Source organism: Protopterus annectens, chromosome 6.part0 (assembly GCF_019279795.1).
Source record: "Protopterus annectens isolate FY-2018-M chromosome 6.part0, PAN1.0, whole genome shotgun sequence".
Classification (NCBI taxonomy): domain Eukaryota; kingdom Metazoa; phylum Chordata; order Ceratodontiformes; family Protopteridae; genus Protopterus; species Protopterus annectens.
In genome coordinates, this window is record NC_056737.1 from 503,267,833 (window position 1) to 503,289,462 (window position 21,630).

Genomic DNA, 21,630 nt, shown 5'->3' on the forward strand with positions numbered 1-21,630 from the left:
TTGAGGTCCAATGTTACCAGCCAAGACTCCTTGCCCAGCATGGGAAGAAGCTGCTGTAATGTGAGCATCTTGAATTTTAGCACCTGTAGATATGTGTTTAGGATGGATAGGTCTAACATAGGTCTCCAATCTTTGTCTTTCCTTGGTACCAGGAATAGTCTGGAATAAAACCCTTGACCTTGTTCTTTTGCAGGTACCTCTTGGATTGCTTTCATGTCCATGAGAACTGAAATTTGTTTTTGTGCCTCTGCCCTTTGATTTTGTGGCAGGTTTGGCATGCCTCTCATTTTTGGAAGGGTGTGAAAGTGGAATCTGTAGCCTCTGTCTATAATGTCCAAATTCCATTTGTCTTTTGTAACAATATGCCAATTTTTTGAGAATAATGTCAGTTTTCCGCCCAAAGGTACTGCCATTAAAGCTTTGCTTGGCAGGTGTAGGGGGAAGTCATTGTGTCTGTTTTCTAAAAGACTGTGATCCATCTTCTCCACCTCTTGGGGTTGGTGCTTGCCACTGTCTGTATCTGCCCCTTTGAGGTCTGTCTGTGGCTGGAAAGGACCAATTTTTTGAAGGCCAGTTTCTGCTGAAACGTGGAGGTTGTACCTGCAGGAAATCTTTCACTGTCTGCATTGATTTTGCTTTTTCCTCCATTTTCTTTAGTACCTCCTCAACTTTAACACCAAACAATAAATCTTTTTGAAGAGATGCATCTAATAATTTAGCTTTGACATGATCCGGTAATGTTTGCTCTTTGAGCCAAGCATGCCTACGTATAACAGACCCCGTAACAGCAGCTCTACATGAGGCCTCTAAAGCATCAAAACCACACTGCAAGGTATGTTTACCCACTTGCTCTGCACCATGCAACAAATCCTGCAACTCTTTTAAATCTGGTTGTTCTGGTTGTGTCATCTTGTTTTTCAGCTGAGATATCAAAAACTGTTGATACTTTAACATATGGAACTGACAGTTTAATGCCCTCATGGTTAAAGTGGCCGAGGTATACACCTTTTTCCCCCACCTTTCTAAAGCTCTGGAATCTCTCTCTGAAGGTAATGGGTTTTTAGCAGTAGAGGCCTTAATTCCCTTGGGACCCTGTGAAATTGTTTCTGGGTCAGCAGTATGGCTTTTATATAGGAACTGGTGAGAATCAGGAACCCGGTAATACCTGTCTGGTTTAACAGGAGCTGGAGGCAAAGAATCTGGATTAAGGCTGGCTTCTGTGTACACATCATCCAATATATCTAAAACAGGAGGGATAGCCAGGGGCCTATGCTGGGGGAACAGAAGAAATTCCTTGAGCCTTTTCTTGGAATCTGAGTAATCTTGGCCTTCCCAGTGCCAGTGAAAGTGTTCTCTTTTGGGGAAACCCTGCATACATTGAGGGAAGTCCTCAGGGGGGGGAGACTGAGGGAATAGGCTCCTCTGCATCAGAGTCTTTGAATGGAGAATAGGCATAATCCTGGTCCTCAGATAATTCTGAGGTAATAGAAGCTTGATCTGGGGAAGGGTAGTCTTCCTCTAATCTCGGCCTTTTGTCAGAGGGGGGTTGAGAACCCCTGATAAGAGTAATCAAATCCTCAGCCATTTTAAGCATCTGCTTTTTAGGCATGGTGCCTTGAGAGGGGGTCTGAGGAACCTGTTTTTTGGTTTTCATGGCTGCTTTAGATTTAGTGAAGGCTTTAATAGAGAAGGAGGAAGGCCTGAAGACCCCTTGAGAAATGGCAGGCCTGTCTAAATTCTGAGTTTCCCCGCCAGGAGTGGCATCGGTATCTGTAGTAGGAATAGGGGCCGAGGAGCCTGCGACCTCGGGTACTGAAGACACCGGTAATGTAGTGTCATCAGTACTCAGGGGCTGCGTAGGTGCCTCGCTGAGAACCGCAGAACCGGTAGTTGGCCTTAGCGTGGTTTCAGTAGATGGTGCGGACCTTGTATGTCGGTCCTTATCTTTGCATTTTTTGCTGAAAACTGGAGTCGGAGTATCCGACAACATAATATAATTAAATTTTTTGCCAAACAAGTGAAGGGCGAACTCCGCCCGACACTTAATAGTGCGCTTGTTGAATCTAGCACAAAAACGGCAGGCCGAGACGTCGTGGTCTGGGCCTAAGCAAGGTATACAGAAAGAGTGGAAATCCTTATGCGGTATTTGCTTCCCACATGAAATGCAATTATTAACTTTTTCTGACATCGGTCTGAGGCAAGAAAAGTTTCCCCAACAGGGTACTTAGCTTTCAAGAAGACTTCGGCTGAAATACTTTCGTAAATCTCAGGAGCTGGCCGACCTGCACTTGCGAACTGCTTCTGCTTCGGGCACCGCGCGGCAAGAAAGACTGGGGAAAATGGCGTTGGCTGCCTCTTTTATACCCCTGCCGCACTGACATCAGGGAAGAAGCGACGACAACCGACGCCGGACCTAGACTTTGGAATTCGGCCGACCGAGGACCCGCCTGACAGCAGGATAACCCCATCTGTAATGACTGCAGCTGTATGCACGATGAACATCTTTGTGAAAGCTCATGAGGTGCTGAAAACCCAAACAACAAGACAGAAAATTAAAACTATAAACCAGACACTGTAAAATGTAAAAACTTCCTGAAATCTTTGAAAACTGGGATGTAATGGCATGCATCCCTAAAATCTAGAGTTACAAAAAAAACTGAGATGAGGAATTACGGGTTTAGAAAGGAAAAGGCTACGAAAGGTATTTAGATTCTTTCTTTGGCATCATCATAATTTTTGAATAAAATCATGTTCGTTTTGGAGGAACTGGCTCTATTACTTCCTAAAACAGCATGAGATCTAGGAAACTCAGAACTGGGAGGATTAACTAGATGGACAAAGTGGAATTCCCTTGGAAAAGAGGAAAGGAATCCTTCTGCCAGTTGTAACCTTCATGAATATTTCACAGAACTCAAGTGTCTGAGATTATCTGTTGCCATAGAGGAAGCTGAAAACAGAGACTTTGAGAAACTGTACAGAAAAGGCCAGTGGTGGGGGTGCAGAACATGGGGCATATAGTCAAGTCTGCCTTTTTTTAATTAATTGTCCTTCACTTTGGGAAAACCCTTCCTTTCGTCTTTAAACCTCCCAGCCATTGTTTCTGAAATTCTGGTTGCCGGTGTTCTGCCAGGAACATATAGTCTACATCCAAAAAAGAAACCCGAAGTGAAAGAAATTTCTATAATACATTTGGCAGCAAAGGTAGAAAAAGATTTTAATAACCTCAATAGAGGAAGAACTAGAGAATACTTATTTATCCAGGACAGCATTTGTGATCTCAGCTTTGCCATCCTCTGGCAAATTCTGTGAATGAAGCCAAGTAAATCTTCTCATCACTGCCCCATGGCAGTAGCCTAGAAACAGCATCAGCAGTGCCATAAAATTGATTAAGGGAGTGTTTTATTACTTGAGACACAAAAGGTAACTAATTAAGGGATGCCCTAGTCTCTGAAAAAGGAAGGAAAGGACAGCCATTCATTTTCACATACTGTTAAAGGAAGCCAGCCACGGTGGTGCAGCGATTAGCATTGTCATCTTACAGCAAGGGGAGGCTCCCCGGTTTGATCCTCGGCTGGGGTGCCTTCTGTGTGGAGTCTGCATGTCCTCCCTGTGGTCGCGTAGGTTTCCTCCGGGTGCTCCGGTTTCCTCCCACATCCCAAAGACATGCTCTAGGTGGATTGGACCCTCTAAATTGGCACTAGGTTTGAGTGCGTGCATGTGTGTGCCTCCTGTTGAAGGTTGGGTGCCGGGCTGGCAACCTGACACTGTAAAAGTTCACTGCCTATCACAAGCGGACAGGTGATCTGCTGTGGCGACCCCTAACCGGGAAAAAGCCGAAAGAAGAAGAAGAAGTTAAAGGAAGCCAAAAGAAACAGAATTGCAAGCCAGACAATTCACTATTCTAAAGGCAAAGGTGGAAAAAGTATGCATATTCTTCCCACATCTGATTTCCCCATCTGGTCAGAAGAAATAGAATTAGCTGTAGTAAGCTGCATTGCAGAAGATAATTTTGATAGAGAAATCACTGTAGGATCTGACCTGCGATTTAAGAAAAAAATTTGGGACTGGGGGACATTGTATAATTTAGCAGACTTTCTAGGAGCAGAATGCTGTCATGACAAATTACTGGCTAAAAGGAAACATCCTCTAAGGCTGGTAAAACAGGAGGAGCAACCATAAGTTAAAGAAAACCCAGTTGTAATAAGGGATTCAGGAATTTCTTTTTGTTCCCAGTGAAGCAAATCTTTTTGAAAAGGACAACACTTTAGTAAAAGAATCTGAAGAACAATATCCCTTAGAGTCAGATTTTCCAATCAGAAAAACACAGTCCCAATTTAACTCCGGGCCTTCAGGCCGAGAATCAGATTCAGAAAAAGAGGAAACTCTTTTGCTTTTTAATGGTGGAGCAGACTCCGCATTTAAAAAATACTGAAAGTCTTTACATAAAACTTTAAGAAAGCCCAGCCAATCCTGATTATTTGCTTTAGAAGGAAAACATTTAACTTTTAGTTTCCTTTTCCTGGGAAACTCCCCAGACAATAAGTGGTTTAAAAGGCTATCCCTACCCTGGGAATGAAACTCCCCAGGGTGGCACAACAAAAGAACAGCATCCACTCCATTCCCTGACATAAACAAGTGTGGTTCTCCTTTGCCCAAATAGGTAATCCAAACACCCACACAGGATGTGTCTGTCTCTTTTTTTCCTTAGTAGCTTCCCAAAGGGCACACCAGAGGAACCAAGAAAATTGAGTGGTCAGAGAAACTCTTAATGGCCAGAGTGGAGTCAGTCATCAACAGGTGATGAAGAAGTTGTATTTAAAACTGAAGCCTCCTTAAAAACATTTTTCCTCTTGTGGCTCAAGGAGGAAATAATCAAGTTGCCAGGCCTGCATTCTATGTGCCTGCCACTAAAAGAGTCTGAAAAGTAGATAACAGAGCCTTGGTGAATTGATCTTAACTCTTTGTAGAAAAAAAAGACGTTAAGTACTTACCATATGTTCCATGTGTGTTGTCTATCTCCACCTTTATTCTCACGTATGGGTCAGATCTGATCCTTTGGATCTGTCTCGGCCTTATACAAAAGCTTGTGGCCTTCAACCAAGCTCTCCCTTCCCAGAATGCACCCCTCCATTACCTCAGATCTTGTTTGCCAAGAAAAACCATAAACATTATATATGAACAAAAATAATGTTAAGAACGATGTTACCTAAACCCATGTTCTGAAGCCAATGAGTCCATGAAGAAAGGATTTTTTATTACCTATTCTCCTAGGAGACTAGGATGGGAGTTGGTGGGAGGGTTATGAGAATAAAGGCAGAGATGGACAACACACATGGAACGTTATGGTAAGTGCATAACTTCTTTATGTGATGTTGTCAATCTCGCCCTTATTCTCACTAATGGGACAGGGTCCCTAGCAACCTGAATCCTGGGTGGCTCATGGGAGACTATTCCTCAGTACCACAGATCCAAAGGAAGTTCTACTCCTGGAATCTAGTTTGTAATGAGTAATAAAAGTATGAGGTTTGACCATGTTGCAGCTGCACAAATATTGTTCATAGATCTAGCTAGAAATGCTGAAGTAGCAGCAATAGTTCTAGTAGACTGGGCTCTCACAGGTTCATGTAGTTGTATATTCTGGGAAGTATAAATAAAGGCAATGCAGCTGAATACCAGTAAACCTTTTCTTGTTTCTGAAAAAGAAATTAATTGTTGTGACTTTCTAAAATCATTAGTTCTGTGCAAATAGAAATGTAATTGTCTGTAAGCATCCAATGAATGCAACATATATTCTCCCTTATTTTGGAAATTTGGGAAAAACACTGGTAGTTCAATTGATTGGTTTAGGTTTTTGTCAGATACTACTTTAGGAAGAAAAGAAGGATTAGTATGAAGAGAAACTCTGTCCTTATGAAACACCAAATAAGGAGGATTAGCAGACAAGGCCTGCAATTCGGATACTCTCCTTGCTGAAGTAATAGCCACCAGAAAATTTGTTTTCCAAGACAAGAACTTTAGATCACAATTGACTGAAGGCTCAAAAGGGGAATGAATGATATGGGACAGTATAAAATTTAGATCCCAAGAAGGAGATGGACATTTATAAGGAGGTCTTAACATCAAGGATCCTTTTAAAAAGGTCTTACAAAGCTTGTGTGACATAATTGGAGAGCCATTTTCCCCTAGATGAAAACTGTAAATAGCAGCTAACTGAACCCTTACAGTTGCTGCTGCAGTACTTTCATTAAAGAGCTTCGCTAAAAAATCCAAAATAAAATGAAGGGGAGCCCTGCAGTAAAATGATCAACATTATTCTCTGTAGCCCATACAAAAAACCTTTTCCATTTGCTTCTATAAAGCTTATGTGTGGATGTTTTATGAGAGGAAAGTAAAATACATCTAGTTGGGGACAAAAGTAGAGGTTGCCTGGCTATTATTGGAATTGGAGCAGCCACGCTGTCAGTTTGAGATTCTATAAATCGGGATGAACAGATTTCTGCGGATGCGAGAGGAGGTCTGAAACTGGGCCCAGTATCCATGGTTCTTCCAGAAGATGAGGAAAAAGGAAAGGGAACTAAATCTGACAGGACCTGTAAGGGGCAATGAAAATGATTCTTCTCTTCAACGCGCTTGCTTTCTGTAACAATTTGGGAATCGGGGGTATTGGGGGATAAGTATAAAGAAGTCCTGGGGGCCAGTCATGAACAAGTGCATCTCTTGGGGTCTCTTCCTGAGGGGGATTAGGGCTAAGTAGCTGCTGCATTTGTTGTTTATTGGAGAAGCAAACAGGTTGCAGCAAGGCTGGCCCCATTTCTGGAAACTTCTTTCTGCAATTTCTTGTTTGAGAGACCACTTGTGAGGCATGAAAGCTGCTCTGCTAGAGAGCTTCCCGACAAAGGGGATAAGATCTGGTTCTTCCTTGTTTGTTGATATACCAGACTACTGACATGTTGTCTGACTGGACTGCTATTGTTCCCAGAGGGAGAGAGTCTTGAAAGGCTTTGAGTATTGCTCTCATCTCTAGAACATTTATATGTAAATGGGCCTCATAAGAGGAGCAAGTACCCTGGACTGTTCTTCCCAGATAATGACCCCCCCACCCTATATGGGAGACATCTGTGGTCACCGTGGCTTGGGCCTGACTGGGTACAAATGAATGACCTAGACTGACTTGATCAGAATTGATGTACCACTGAAGACCCTTCTTGGATGAATCTGTAATCAAGATCTTGTGAGACATTGGAAGTTCTAGAAAGGACCATAGGGTGGACAACAACCACTGCCGTATTTGCATGTGTAGGTGGGCTAGTGGCACTAATACTATTGAAGTCACCACTGTTCCCAAGACCTGTAGTACTAATTTTGCAGATGCTATTTTCTTGCGAACCAGTACTTTCACTTGTTTGCGCAATTACATTATTCTGTGGGAGTGAAGATTTTTCATGTACCTAAATGAGCTCCAATGGAAACTAAATTTTGACTTTTCTAGAGCTGACTTTTCATAATTTATGGTGATTCTTTGATGTGAGCAAAGGTGTAAGGTAGTTTCTCTTGCCCTTATGAATTGATGCCTGGTCATGGTGGTTAGGAGCCAGTCGCCTAAGTACGGAAAGACTCTGAATCCTAGATGCCCTCAAGTGAGCCTCAACCACTGCCATGCATTTGGTGAACACTCTGGGGACTGTAGTGAGACCAAAGGGCAGGGCTCGAAACTGATAATGACTGGTTCCCAGCTGGAAGTGCAGATGTCTTCTTGATGGTCTGTCCATTTTTTATATGGTAGTACACATCCTAAAGCTCTATCAAGCACATCCAACTGTCTTTCCCAGAAAGGGAAGAACAGACTGTAAAGTGACCATTCGAAACTTGCTCTTTTTGATTGACTCGTTTAGGTTGCTGAGATCCAGAACAGGTCTCCAGTCCTCTGTTTTCTTTGGTACAAAAAAGAATCTTGAGTAAGTTCCAAATCCTTGTTGGTCTGTGGGGACTTCTTGGATGACTCTTTTGTTCAGCAACATTTGAATTTTTTTGATTGCTCGATCCCTTTGATTAGGTGGCACATCTGGGATTTTTTTGTTTCGGGGAAGGGGATGGGCAAAGGGGTTGAAAACCTCTGGATATTATTTGCTGCACCCATTTATTTGCAATCTCTTGCCAGGCCTGTGGGTCCAGAGACAGCTGACCCCCGATTTATTCCATAAGTGGACAATCAGGCCTCAATTCAGGAGCACTGAAAGGGCTTGCCAAAGGAGGTGTCCCTAGACCCATGGTTTTGTGGGCCTCCCCTGCCGCAAGGGTGGAGTCTTCCATTATTGTTCCCTCCTCTGCCTCTGGGGGACCTTTCACCATATGTATCCTGGAAAGACTGTTGAGATTCAGAACCACCTTCTACATATATTGCTCCCAAAATTTAAATTGTTTTCTATGTAATTTGCTTCTACCCTTTTCTAAAGATTCCACTTCCTGTTCTTTTACCTCTGTTACAACAGTCAGTACTCAAATACAGTTCATTTAGACTTTGATTAACATTTTCTAGTACTTGCATTTTTGGCAGCCACCAGAATTAAACTTAACAAGGCATTACTGTGTCTAGGCAATTCACCTGCATCCCAGCTCAAAAAATAATTTCATTAGTTGCACTCATTTACTCACCCAATATTTCTGCTAGAGTACTCTATAGGGGATTTTTAAAGTCTACCAACTCATTACACTCACAACACATATGGTCCCAGTTACCTCTTTCTTTCCTATCAAACTACCCGCATTTGCTATCTGCTTGAGTAAAACTTCTGTGGAGTCTGCTTGGGGTATAAAAATATCTATGCAAGCACTTCCAAGAAAAATCCTAAAACGTCTACATTTGGTTGCATATTTAGGAGCCATACATATGTCCTACTATTGTTTCCTTGTGAATTGCTTATCCAGTCTCTTTACAAGCTTTTCTAACCTCCTCCAACTGATTCCTATAGTTATTGTGCAATATTTTATATAACTCATTAATTATCCCTTTTTTAACAGCAACGTCTGGTCTAGATTCAGCTAAAAACTGTAACAGATTAGGTCTTTCACACAGGATTCCCCTATCCCTTTCTCTTTGCCTATGCTCTGATATTAATCCCTGATAGGGAAGGCAGTCTCTAGCTTGCAGTACAAATGTTTTCTTGGCTTCTTCCCATTCTTTTACCTTTCTCTCTCTAGTTATTTGCTCCCAATAACTTGGTTCCTTTTGACAGTTTTCTCCAGTAAATTCCACCCCCCTCTTGCCTATTCTCTGTATCCCAAACTGCAGTCATCCCTATCAGAAAAACTTCTTTTCTCCATTCTTGTGTTGCTAAGTTCTTAGAACTGTTTCTGCTACTCTATAAAGTTATGTATGTATGGTTGTTATTCTCCTTAAGGATTTGCATCCAAAATCATACTCTCTCCTTATTTCTTGAATCCCCCCACCCTGTTTCATTGTCATCCCTTATCACTTTGAATTATAGTTTTATGTTTGTGTTATGCATATGAGCCTTAACTTTGTAATACTAAAATATCCCTTCAAATCAGGTAAAAACCACCTTGTTCTATTGGAAGGATAAACTTATCCCACTTCACCCTTGCCCTTTTCCCCACCAAGATAAAATCCTTCAACTCTATTAATTACTGTCTACAACTGGCTGATAAAAATATGCTTAACCTGTATATAAAACTTAAGGGACTAAAACATTTTCACTGTTTGTATCATGCTATCCCTATTCAAAAACAAGACTTTCCAGTTTCTCAGTTTTTGTATCATCTGTTTAGTCTCTCCTGACATATCTTTAGTTGTCATATTAGAATCCTTTATAATCCATGCTCATAAATACTTATTTTTGCTGAGTCCTCATAAATATGGGTTATTGCTGAACCACTTCTTGTGTGGGTACGGGTCTACTTCAAAAGAATGAAAAATAGAAGTTATGTTCTTACCATAACGTTCCATGTTAGTTGTCTTCTTCTCGCCTTCTTCTTGCTGGATGGGTTCGGAGCCGACCTGCCCGACTGCCACTCTAAAAGCTCGAGAGTTGGTTCCACCGGCTCGAGGCTCCCCTTATATCCCACAATGCTAGGCGAGAGTTACCTCAGATCTCGTTTGTAAGCTAACCCCAGCTTATAACAGTAACAGTATAACTGTAAAAACAGAATCCACCTCTAATAACAGGAAGAAGAAGGGTGACCTACATCCTGAACCAAGAAATATGCATAATAGCATATGACTAAGAAAGAGGTGGTAGAAAGAGAGGTCACGATCACAACTCCTCTTGGTCTGTCCAGGCCAGGGGGAAGGAGGGTGGGACGCAAGAAGAAGGCGAGAAGAAGACAACTAACATGGAACGTTATGGTAAGAACATAACTTCTATATGTTAAGTTGTCTATCTCGCCTTCATTCTTGCTGGATGGGACCGCCCTAGCACCTTGTCCCGGGTGGCCTAACGGAACAGACTCCTGAGAACAGTGGAACCAAAATTAGCTCTATGCCTAGAAGCTAAATCCAACTTATAATGAGAAATAAAAGTGTGAGGAGTAGCCCAAGTAGCCGCTGCACAAATGGTGTCAATAGGCAGTCTGTCTTGGAAGGCTAAAGAAGTAGCCAAAGCTCTGGTGGAATGGGCTTTAGGTTTATTAGGCAATTTCTGTTGTCTAATTTCATATACCAGGGAAATCAAAGATGTTAGCCATCTGGATAATGATACCTTTGAAACTGAAAGTCCCTTTCTGCTTTCCGCATAGGAGACAAACAGCTGATCAGATTTTCTGAATTGTTTCGTCCTATCCAAATAGTACCTTAATTGACGAACATCCAAGCAGTGTAATTTTTGTTCAGACCTATTTGAATACTCTGGGAAAAAGACAGGTAGGTCAATGCTTTGGTTTAGATTTGATGTTGAAACCACCTTAGGCAAAAAGGACGGGTTAGTTCGTAAAGAAACTCTGTCCTTATGGAACAAAAGATAAGGAGAACGACAACTGAGTGCTTGAAGTTCTGAAACTCTTCTAGCTGATGTGATAGCCACCAGAAAGAGAGTTTTCCATGATAATAATTTCAAGGAACATGAAGCTGCAGGTTCGAAAGGGGAAAGAATCAAAGAAGCAAGAACTAAATTTAGGTCCCAAGGAGAAGGAGGATTTCTTATAGGAGGTCTGAGAAGAAAAACTCCTTTCAAAAAGGCTTTGCAAAGTTTGTGGGACATTAGGGCAGATTCAGAAATACCCACATGGAAATTAGAAATAGCTGCCAATTGAACCTTAAGAGTAGATGGAGATGAACCTGCATGGAAGAGTTCAGCTAGAAAATCAAGGACTAGTTGGATGGAAGCAGTGAAAGGATCTATGTCCTTTCCTTGTGCCCAATATGAGAAGCGTTTCCACTTACTCAAATAAATCTTTCGAGTGGAAGATTTATGGGAAGCTATCAATATATCTCTAACAGAGTGAGATAATTGAGGAAGCCTGGCTACGGTTGGAACTGGAGGAACCAAGCAGTGAGGTTCAGAGAGGGGAGGGAGCGATGAAACTGACCCAACTGGTGGATCAAAAGATCTGGAACTAGGTCCAGACTCCACGGTCGCTCCAAGAGAAAACGATGTAGAAAGGGGAACCACACTTGTCGAGGCCAGTAAGGAGCAATGAGGATCAATGAGGCCTTCTGAGCGATAGCTTTCTGTATTACTTGAGAGATCAGAGGGAAAGGAGGAAATGCATACAGAAGTCCCCGGGGCCAAACTTGGACTAGAGCGTCCCTGCTGGGTTGGCCTGGTAAAGGGAATAGAGTGAAGTATTCTCTGCACTTGCTGTTTTGGGGAGTAGCAAAAAGATCGCAGCAAGGCTGACCCCACTTGAGAAAAATCTCTCTCACTACAGAGTCTTTCAGAGACCACTCGTGAGGCATGAGTATAGCTCTGCTCAACTTGTCCGCAATGTGATTGGACTTCCCGGGATGTGCGTTGCTATCAGAAAACGCTGAGAAGAAATCGCCCATTGCCACAGTCTGAGTGCTTCTCGACACAGGGGGTATGATCTGGTTCTGCCTTGTTTGTTGATGTACCACACTACAGACATATTGTCTGTCTGGATTGCAATCGTTCCCAAGGGAAGAGAGTCTTGAAGGGCTTGCAACGCTAAAAGCACTGCTCTCATCTCCAGAACATTTATGTGCAAGTGGCATTGCTTTGGTTGCCATGTGCCCTGGACTGTCCTGCCCTGATAATGCCCCCCCCCACCCGATCAGGGAGGCATCCGTTGTCAGAGTAGCAACCGGAGGAGGTGGAACAAATGGTCTTCCGACAGGAGCTGGGGAAGACATCCACCACATGAGATGCTTTTGCACTCTTGCGTGATCATAATGGTGTGAGACATTGGAAGTTCCTGGTATGACCATTGAGAAAAAAGCATCCACTGAAGGATCCGCATGTGGTATCTGGCCAATGGGAGGAGAGGTATGGCCGCTGCCATGATTCCCAACACCTTTAGAACTAACCTGGCTTTGGCTCTGTTGTTGTTGAGAAGAAGTGACACCAATTTGTGAATGTCTGATATCCTTTGGTTCGTTAGCCTTGCAGACATGTTTATAGCATCTAAATTTGCGCCTATGTAGGTAATAGTACGACAAGGCGACAAAACAGACTTTTCGCAATTTATTGAAATACCCAGTTTTGGAGAAAGACGAAAAGTATAATCTCTGGCCATCAGAAGGAGATGCTTGGTGGGAGCTGTGAGAAGCCAGTCGTCCAAATATGGAAACACCTGGAATCCTTGTCGTCTCAGGTGAGAAGCTACCACTGCCATGCATTTGGTAAACACCCAGGGGGCAGTGGTGAGACCAAAGGGCAGGGCCCTGAACTGAAAATGACTGGTTCCCAGCCTGAAGCGGAGGAATCTTCTGGAGCGTTTGTTCATTTTATGTGATAGCACGCATCCCGAAGGTCTATAGAGCACATCCAGTTTCCTTTGCCCAAAAGGGGAAGAATGGATTGCAGCGTGACCATCGAAATCTTGTTTTCTTGACTGATTTGTTCAAGACACTGAGATCCAAAATCGGTCTCCAGTCCCCTGTTTTCTTTGGAACTAAAAAGAACCTCGAGTAGATTCCGGATCCTTGTTGGTCTGCTGGCACTGACTGAATTGCTCTTTTGCAAGCAGTTTTGAAATTTCCAAAGCTGCTATATCCCTTTGAGCGGTGGAACATCTGGAAGGGATTTTTGACTGATTTGGAAAACGAAGAAAGGGATAGAATAGCCTTCGAAATGATGGACTGCACCCATTTGTCTTGAGTCAGGGATAGCCAGGCTTCTGGGTACAGTGACAATCTTCCCCCGACTGCCTCCGAAGATGGGCAGTCGGGCAACACCTCAGGGATGCTGAAAGGGCTTGTCAGGAAAAGCTTCCCGATTGCCCTGGTTCTATGGACCCCCTGCCCCTAGGGCGACGTCTACCATTGTTATTCCCACCTCTGCCTTTGGTAGGAAAACGACTCTGGCCAGGCTAAGTCCCTTGAGATTGTTTACGGAACCACATCTTCCCACCCTTCTGGCCTTTGGGGTAAGGCCTAGAAGGAGTCGAAAACGGACTCCGACGGCAGAAAGGGTCTTGCCATCAGTCTCGCACCTAGTCAGGGTTTCTTTCACTTGAGGACCAAAGAGAGATGATCCATCAAAAGGGAGTTTGTGAAAGACGCCTTGAAAGGGTCCGCAAAATTGCATAGCCGCATCCAGGCGTGCACGTAAGGCTACACCTGTCCCTGCGGCTCTGCTCGCTCCATCGGCCGCATAAGAGAGGAGGCATGGAGGAGTTAGATATGGAATTAAGGGTAGCCAGCTGCGTGTTCATTTTTTCTTGGAAACCCGCAGCTGTAGGATCCTTTAACATTTCACTCGCTTCTTTGATCAAGTCCCTTTGAAGACGAGTGAAATGGCACAGGTAATTCAGCGAAAGCATGGTAAATGTCGCTGAGGAGAACATCCGCTTCCCGTACCTATCCATGGACCTAGATTCCTTGTTAGGTGGATGGACAGGTACTGAAGGATCAGCCAGTTCCTTCTTTGTGGCAGCAGCTACCACCATAGCATCCACAGAAAACTCCTTTCGTTAAAAATTGCTTGTCTGCAGGAGCTGTGATGAACTTAGAGGGTCTCCTGGGAGTGGGGTCCACTGAATCAGGAGCCGTCCATGCCTTCTTAGCAACCACCTGCATGAGGGGGTCGAAGGGAGGGGACACCCAGGAGGTGGAAGGACGAGAGCCAAACGCCTCAAGATACACAGATTCGTCCTCCGAAGGGTTGAGGGCTGGCCAATTTCCCCTCTGTTTCAGGATCTCCAGAATGTCTGCAAATGAGACATCTTCAGAAGGGGAACGGGGGGAACCCTCAGAATCATCCAGATCTGTGTCTGACGTGATAGACTCAGGTGAGTCAATGTGTTTCCTCTTGCACTTCTTCTTCCGAGGGGGCTCTTCTGCCAAATCAGGAGAGGCCTCGGAAGAGGATGAAATCCCCACAGGGGGCTCCTGAGGAGCTGGCTCTCTGCGGTCCAGGATGAGGGAGTGAGTCGACTTACCCTGAGGCAGCATAGAGGGAGGGGCGGACGGAGCCGACTGTGGAGTAGAGCCAGGCTCTAACACACTCCGCATGACCTCGAATGCACCCCTGTCAGGCAGAGCCAGAGGTCCCCGCCCGAGGAGCTAAGAACCCCTCGGCACCGACAGTGATGGCTCGAGGCCGATGTCGGAGCCGAACTCACCAGCGCAAGCTCCGAGAGGGAGAGGGGGGTCGGACAAGGGTCCGATGCCACTCACCCCCTCGGAGCCGACGAGGGAAGTCCGGCGCCGAGATTCCTCCAAAGAAGAAAACGGAGCCGACGACGGAGCCGAAGACAATTGTCTCGCCCGGCAACCACAGTCTCGGTTCCGACGCGACCGGCTCGAACTCAAAAGAGTCGAAGGAGGAAAGAGTTGATGGACGGGGCAGGCACCGACTGATGAGTCGGGCTCTGAAGCATCTGGGCTAGTGCCTCGGACTTAAGTAGTCGACTCACTACCCTCTGAAGGTCATGATCGGACAGCCTCGATGACCTAGAGGAATGAGACCTTTGGCTCCGTTCAGACAGCAGGGGTGATCCTGGAGCCGAATGAACGGAGCCAAGAGAAGGTGACCTGGACCTCTTTCTAGTTGTCGGCTCCGAAGGTCTGGTCGGAGCCGACACGGGCTCAATAACCTCGCCCGCCGGAGCCGAGGGAGCCACAGAAACTGTGGACTGAGACTTATCGGCTCCAGCCGGAGCCGATAAAGGCAAAGGTTGAACAACCTGAGGTCTCGGCTCAGAAGCCGGAGCCAAGACCTCGATGCCTTAGAGGGCTTCCTGTTGAAACTGACAGGGAATCCTCTGGCTTCAACAAGCCTCTCAGAATTAGCTTGTTTTTTCTTTCCTGCAGGACCCTGGGGCTGAAGCCATGGCACACAGCACAGGAGTCCTGCAGGTGCAAAGGCCCCAGACAATAGACACAAGAAGTGTGAGCGCCTGTCAGAGACATTTTCTGACAGCACGCATCACACTTCTTGAACTGAGACCTTTGCTTCTTTAGACATTTCCCTAACTGACAGGTGTACACAAACACACACCCAAACACACAAGTTATACCCTGTCAGGAAAAATAATAACTTTTGTAGAAATACTAGAATTTAAAGTACAATAAAATTAAAGTAAACTACACAAACACTCCACTAGGGAGGGAAGGCCTAAGGCCCAAAGGAAGAACCAAAGGTTCTTTAGTAAGGAAAAAGGGAAAAAATAGGGTCGGGGATAAAGATTTGTGGTCTACACTAACTAAGAAGAAATTTAACTTAAAAAGGGGTAAAAGGAGTAACTTTTAGAATAAAAAGCTAACACTCACCAGGAACCGGTAGAAGCAACCAACCTCGAAGCTGTAGCGGCAAACGAGATCTGAGGTAACTCTCGCCTAGCATTGTGGGATATAAGGGGAGCCTCGAGCCGGTGGAACCAACTCTCGAGCTTTTAGAGTGGCCGAGTCGGAGCCGAGGTCGGCTCCGAACCCATCCAGCAAGAATGAAGGCGAGATAGACAACTTAACATCCCACATTACCAAAGATGACATTACCAAGACGACATCGCCAAAACCTGAATTTAATGAAAGATTACAATGCCAAAACATTTCACAGGGTAAGTATCCAGCTGGCCACCATCTAACAACAAAACATGCTGCACTACGTCAAACCCACCCAGGCAGCCCCTTAACTAAATATACCAACTCTGGAATCGCACTAAAGTGCGGAAAAGAGCAAATGCGCCCCTGTTGGCCACGTGGATACTTACCCTGTGAAATCCTTCAGCATTATGCTTGTTAAATTCAGCAATGTCTTGATACTGTGGGTTCTCGTTCATTTGAAGTAGACCCATAGGTATATAATTTATGGCTGTAGCCTTTGTTTTATCTTCATTAATTTTCTATCCTGAAAAGACTTGAAACTGTCCAAAGTGTTCCACATTACTGAGATGTCCTTTTCTGGTTTTATCAGGTACAAAATATCATCTGCAAGTACAGCTGACTTTTTTTGAATAATATACCAATTATATCCTTGAAATTTCCTCGTCCCTTATTTTCTTTGCCAATGATACTAAATATAAAGCAAATAAAGGGGAAAGGGGAAAGAGGACACCCTCCCTCCCCCCTCTCTGGTTCCTCTGTACATACAATTTATCAGAGTGGAACCCTCCCACTTTGATTTTCCCCCTCATATATCCTTCCAGTTAACCTTATTATTGTATCAGGATGCAAAGCAAAATATTAAACTTAACAGTACATTACACACAATATAGGTTATTTTAGTTTTTAAAGTAATCCAGCACCAGAATAAAAAAAATGCTAATGTGCAATACAAGTATACACAAAGTTCGAGATGATATTCTAAATGATTATTCAGATAATGTGGTGAGGGCACAATGATCACTAGCAATGTGATTCCACTTCTCTCATGAAAAAAAGATATAGGTAGACATTAAAACAAGTAATTCTGTAATGCCAATAAAATTCCTGACAATCACAGGAAGATCATTCCAGACAATGGCAGCAAATGTGGAAAAATTAATTATTCTAATATAAAGCTATTCGGTTTCTCATTTGTGCCATGCTTATGATGTTTCTCTTTGTGAACAAGGGTCAGATGCAACACAGTCAGAGAGCCACTTGAAAACGTGACCATATAAAGCTAATCAAAATACAGTGACAGTTAAATCACTGAAAAGTAAAATAAGGAAAAATACTGTTCTTAAGGTGCTTACCACAGAAAAATGTATATCCATTAAAAAATATACCTCATCTGACAGTACATTTTATTTTCAGTAATACAAATAAATTGCTACTAAACAAGTCCAACCTATAACCAAATAGAACACCACTGAACCCTAAGTATCTGCTTTGAACACTATTAAGTGGAAAGACTATGAAAGTTAACAATCTGCAAGAGAGACAGAAGATACATGTTGACAAAACCATCTGTAGGCATGTGTTTACCAATATTTATCTATTACAATCATACCCCTACCCGGGAAAAGCCGAAAGAAGAAGAACAATCATACACTTCTGAACTTCGCTATATAATATGGGCATTTTATTATGCCTTGCTTAAAATGTTAGCTCTGCTAGTTTTGCTCAAACAGGTAGCTCTGTGACCACTGCACAGACTTGCATAAAAATAAAAAACACGAGTCCTGTGCTACTCTTCTTTGTACAACTGAAAACATTGAAATAAAGGAATGTAATGCAGGTAAAAATGCACATGGTCTTAAAATGTCAAAGGAACAAACTGTATAATTCTGTAAATAATAACTATAAATACAAAGTATCCTGTAAATAGGAGAAAAGCAATTTAAAGCATCAACAAATAACCTCTAGTGACCATACAAAGCAAAGTTGCCAAGTCATGGACAGACACTAATGGGTCGGGGGTAGTGGGTCCATCAGTGCTTCTAACAATCTCAGTTTGACTAGTAACTTGAGGGATAGCCAGTTAAAGATAACTGAATAAACAGAAACTTGTTTTCATCGCTGGAAGGAAGAGCCTACCTATCGACTCAGCAACTGAAATAACAAAGTGAAGGGGAAATCCAAATAAAAGGTAAACAAGATGAAGGAAGCAAACATTAATTCCATACTTGACTGGAGTACATATCAAGCTCCAAGGGTGTATGCAATAGAAAGCTAAAAAAAGTTATTGCTAACCACCAACTCTAAGCCAGTGAAATGTCTGCCATTTAAATTGGAAGTGTATAAGTTATCAAATCAAAACAAGTTTAAAATAGCACTAATGATCCCTGTATAATCTAGTTATAATTCAAAGTACGTGTAAAACTCCAAGTAAATTAAATTCTTGTTTATGAAATACCTGGCATGTAATTGTGAGCTTTACTGAGGTCTAAAACTCCAAAAGCAGTTCAGTGTTTTGCTCCTTAACTGTAAGGTTTAAAAAGTACAGTTTTGTACCTACCATAAATGTAGATGTTCGAGGATCCACATTGCTGCAGTCCTAACTATTGGGTAGTCCGCTGTCCAGTCGGCCCGAATACCAAAGTATATGGCTGACGTCGGTCAGGGCGCATTAGACTGACGTCAGTACGTCAGGGTACTAATGCGCATGACCGACGTCATATCCTCAGTCTTTTCTTGCCCCAGATGTCAGAAGACCCTGAAAAGATAAGGCCAAAACCAAAAACTCCAAACATACCTGCACCAAAAATATGTACAATATATACAAAATGACCAGAAGAAAACCTCACCTACACAACCACCCCTAAACACAGAGGGGAAGGAGGGAGGGTAAATTGGACTGCAGCAATGTGGATCCTCGAACATCTACATTTATGGTAGGTACAAAACTGTACTATGTTCTTCATTCCACATTGCTGCAGTCCTAACTATTGGGTAGAATCCCAAAGCAGAGGTAAGGGAGGCTGGCAAATCATAAGGAAGCAGGAACTGACAACATGCCTTGCAAAATAGCTGTGGCAAAACCAGCCCTAGACTTAGAGTAGAGAGGAAGGTGATAATGCTTAGAGAAAGTATGCACTGAACTCCAAGTAGCTGCCTCCAAAATATCCTTAGTTGCCACCCCCCTTAGAAATGCTGTTGAAGTGGCAGTAGCCCTAGTGGAATGAGGCCTAATCCCAGCTGGAATCTCCTTGCCATGATGGGAATAACAAAATGCAATGCAAAACCCAAGCCACCTAGAAATAGTTTGTTTTGACACAGGCTTGCCCTGCGAACTCAAAGCAAAAGAAACAAACAACTGCTGAGACTGCCTAAAATCCTTAGTTCTGCTCAAATAATAACGCAATTGCCTGTGTACATCCAAAGTGTGCAAAATCTTTTCCCCTTTATTTTGGGGATCTGCATAAAAAGTAGGCAAATGAATAGTTTGGTTTAAAGCCACACTAGAAACCACCTTAGGCATAAAGGAAGGATTAGTACGTAAAGATACCCTATCCTTATGAAAAATCAAAAAAGGCTCTACCGCCATAAGGGCCTGCAACTCAGAAACCCTTCTTGCAGAAGTAATGGCCAACAAAAAGCAGTCTTCCATGACAAGTATTTCAATTCAGCAGTAGCCGAGGCTCAAAAGGTTGTAGAGTAAGTTTCTCCAACACAAAATTGAGATCCCAAGCAGGAGTAGGAGCTCTACGTGGGGGTCTTATATTCTTTGCCCTCTAAGAAATTGCTTGAACAAAGGATGCGAAAACAATGGTGGGTCACAATCATAGTGAGCTGAAATTGCTGCAGCATGAATCTTAATGGAAGAGAAAGACAAACCTTTGTCCAATAACTCAGTAAGATATTGAAGAGCCACACTCAAATTAGGCTCAGAAATCTCCAAATTGTTTGCTGCACTCCAAAATAAAAATCTCTTCCATTTTTCTGCGTACACTTTCCTTGTACTAGGTCTTCTGGCTTCCATAATCACATTTAAAACTTGTTGAGGAAGTTGAGACCTGCTGTCTTTCAAAACAGAATATGCCAGGCTGTTAGATGAAGAGAGTGAAGCTTGACATTGAGCAGGTGACCGTCCCTCTGAGACAACAGGTGTGGAATCAAGGGTAAAGGCCATGGAGGCTTCCTTACCAGACTCCTCAGTAATGGGTACCAGTGCTGCCGAGGCCAATCTGGAGCTATTAAAATCATCCTTGGCTTGCCTTGTCTGACCTTTAGAAGCACCTTTGGGAGAAGAGGCAGAGGTGGAAAAGCATACACATGAAGATTTTTCCAACTGAAAGAAAGAGCATCCACTTTCCAAGCTGTGTGATGAAACCTCTTTGTGCAAAACTTTGGCAGCTGGTGGTTTAGTGGAGAAGCGAACAGATCTATGTCTGGAGTTCCCCATGACACTGTCAATTTTTGAAATACATGAAGATCCAGTTTCCACTCGTGGGGATCCATGATTTGTCTGCTTAACACATCTGCTAAGGAGTTCTGTGCTCCCGGCAGAAACCTTGCCTGAAGAGTTAGTTGCAAGCTGAGCGCAGTCTCCCATAAAATCATTGCTTGCCTGCACAATGGGTAAGAATGTGTTCCCCCTTGTTTGCTGATGTACCACATGACAGTTGTGTTGTCTGTTAGAATCAGCACCTGTCCTGGAAGAAGTAACTCCTTGAAAGCCATTAATGCAAACTGGACTGCTAACATCTCTTTCATGTTGATATGTAGATGCCGTAGTCTGGCAGGCCACTTGTCTTGTATCCACTTTCCATTTAGATGAGCTCCCCAAGCAATGTCTGAGGCATCTGTCGTTAGAATCTGACTCGCCTCTGGCCGGGTCACAGAGAGTCCCTTGTTTAGGTGACATTCCTGAGCCCACCACAAAAATTCCTTTTGAATGCAAGGTATTATTTGAATGACAGTGTCCAAATCCTGGCAGTGCTGTGTCCATACATTTTTGAGATACCATTGCAGTTTCCTCATATGCAGTTTGGCATTGGGAAGCACCAGAATACAAGATGCCATGAACCCTAAGGCTTGAAGGACTGTCCTTGCAGTCAGCCCGGACTGAAGAGATAGTTGATGAAGTAACTGGAAAGATTCTTTTGTTTGTCCGGGGTTAAAAAGGCCATCTGGGCTGCTGTATTCAGTCTCACACCCAGAAAGCACATGTCTTGAGAGGGTACTAGACTGGACTTTATTTCGTTCACAGAATACCCTAGGCATCTTAGCACTGCTATGACATATTCCAAATGCTGTAGAAGGTCTTCCTTTTCTTGAGCCAGAATCAGGCAGTCGTCCAAGTAAGGATAGATTTGAATTCCTTTTAGCCTGAAGTAAGCTATCACTGGAGCCAGAACCTTTGTGAATACTCTGGGCAGTAGATAAGCCAAAGGGCAATGCAGAGAACTGATAATGAGAATTTCCAGCTCGAAAACGCAGATACTTCCTGCAACTTAGTCTTATAGGCACATGAAGGTAAGCTTCCTTGAGATCTAAAGTTACCATCCAGTGATCTTTGCCCAGCAGAGGTAAAAGCTGTTGTAACGTCAACATTTTGAACTTGGGAATGTCCAGATAAGTGTTGAGGATAGATAAATCCAAAATTGGTCTCCACGTGTTCCCCTTCT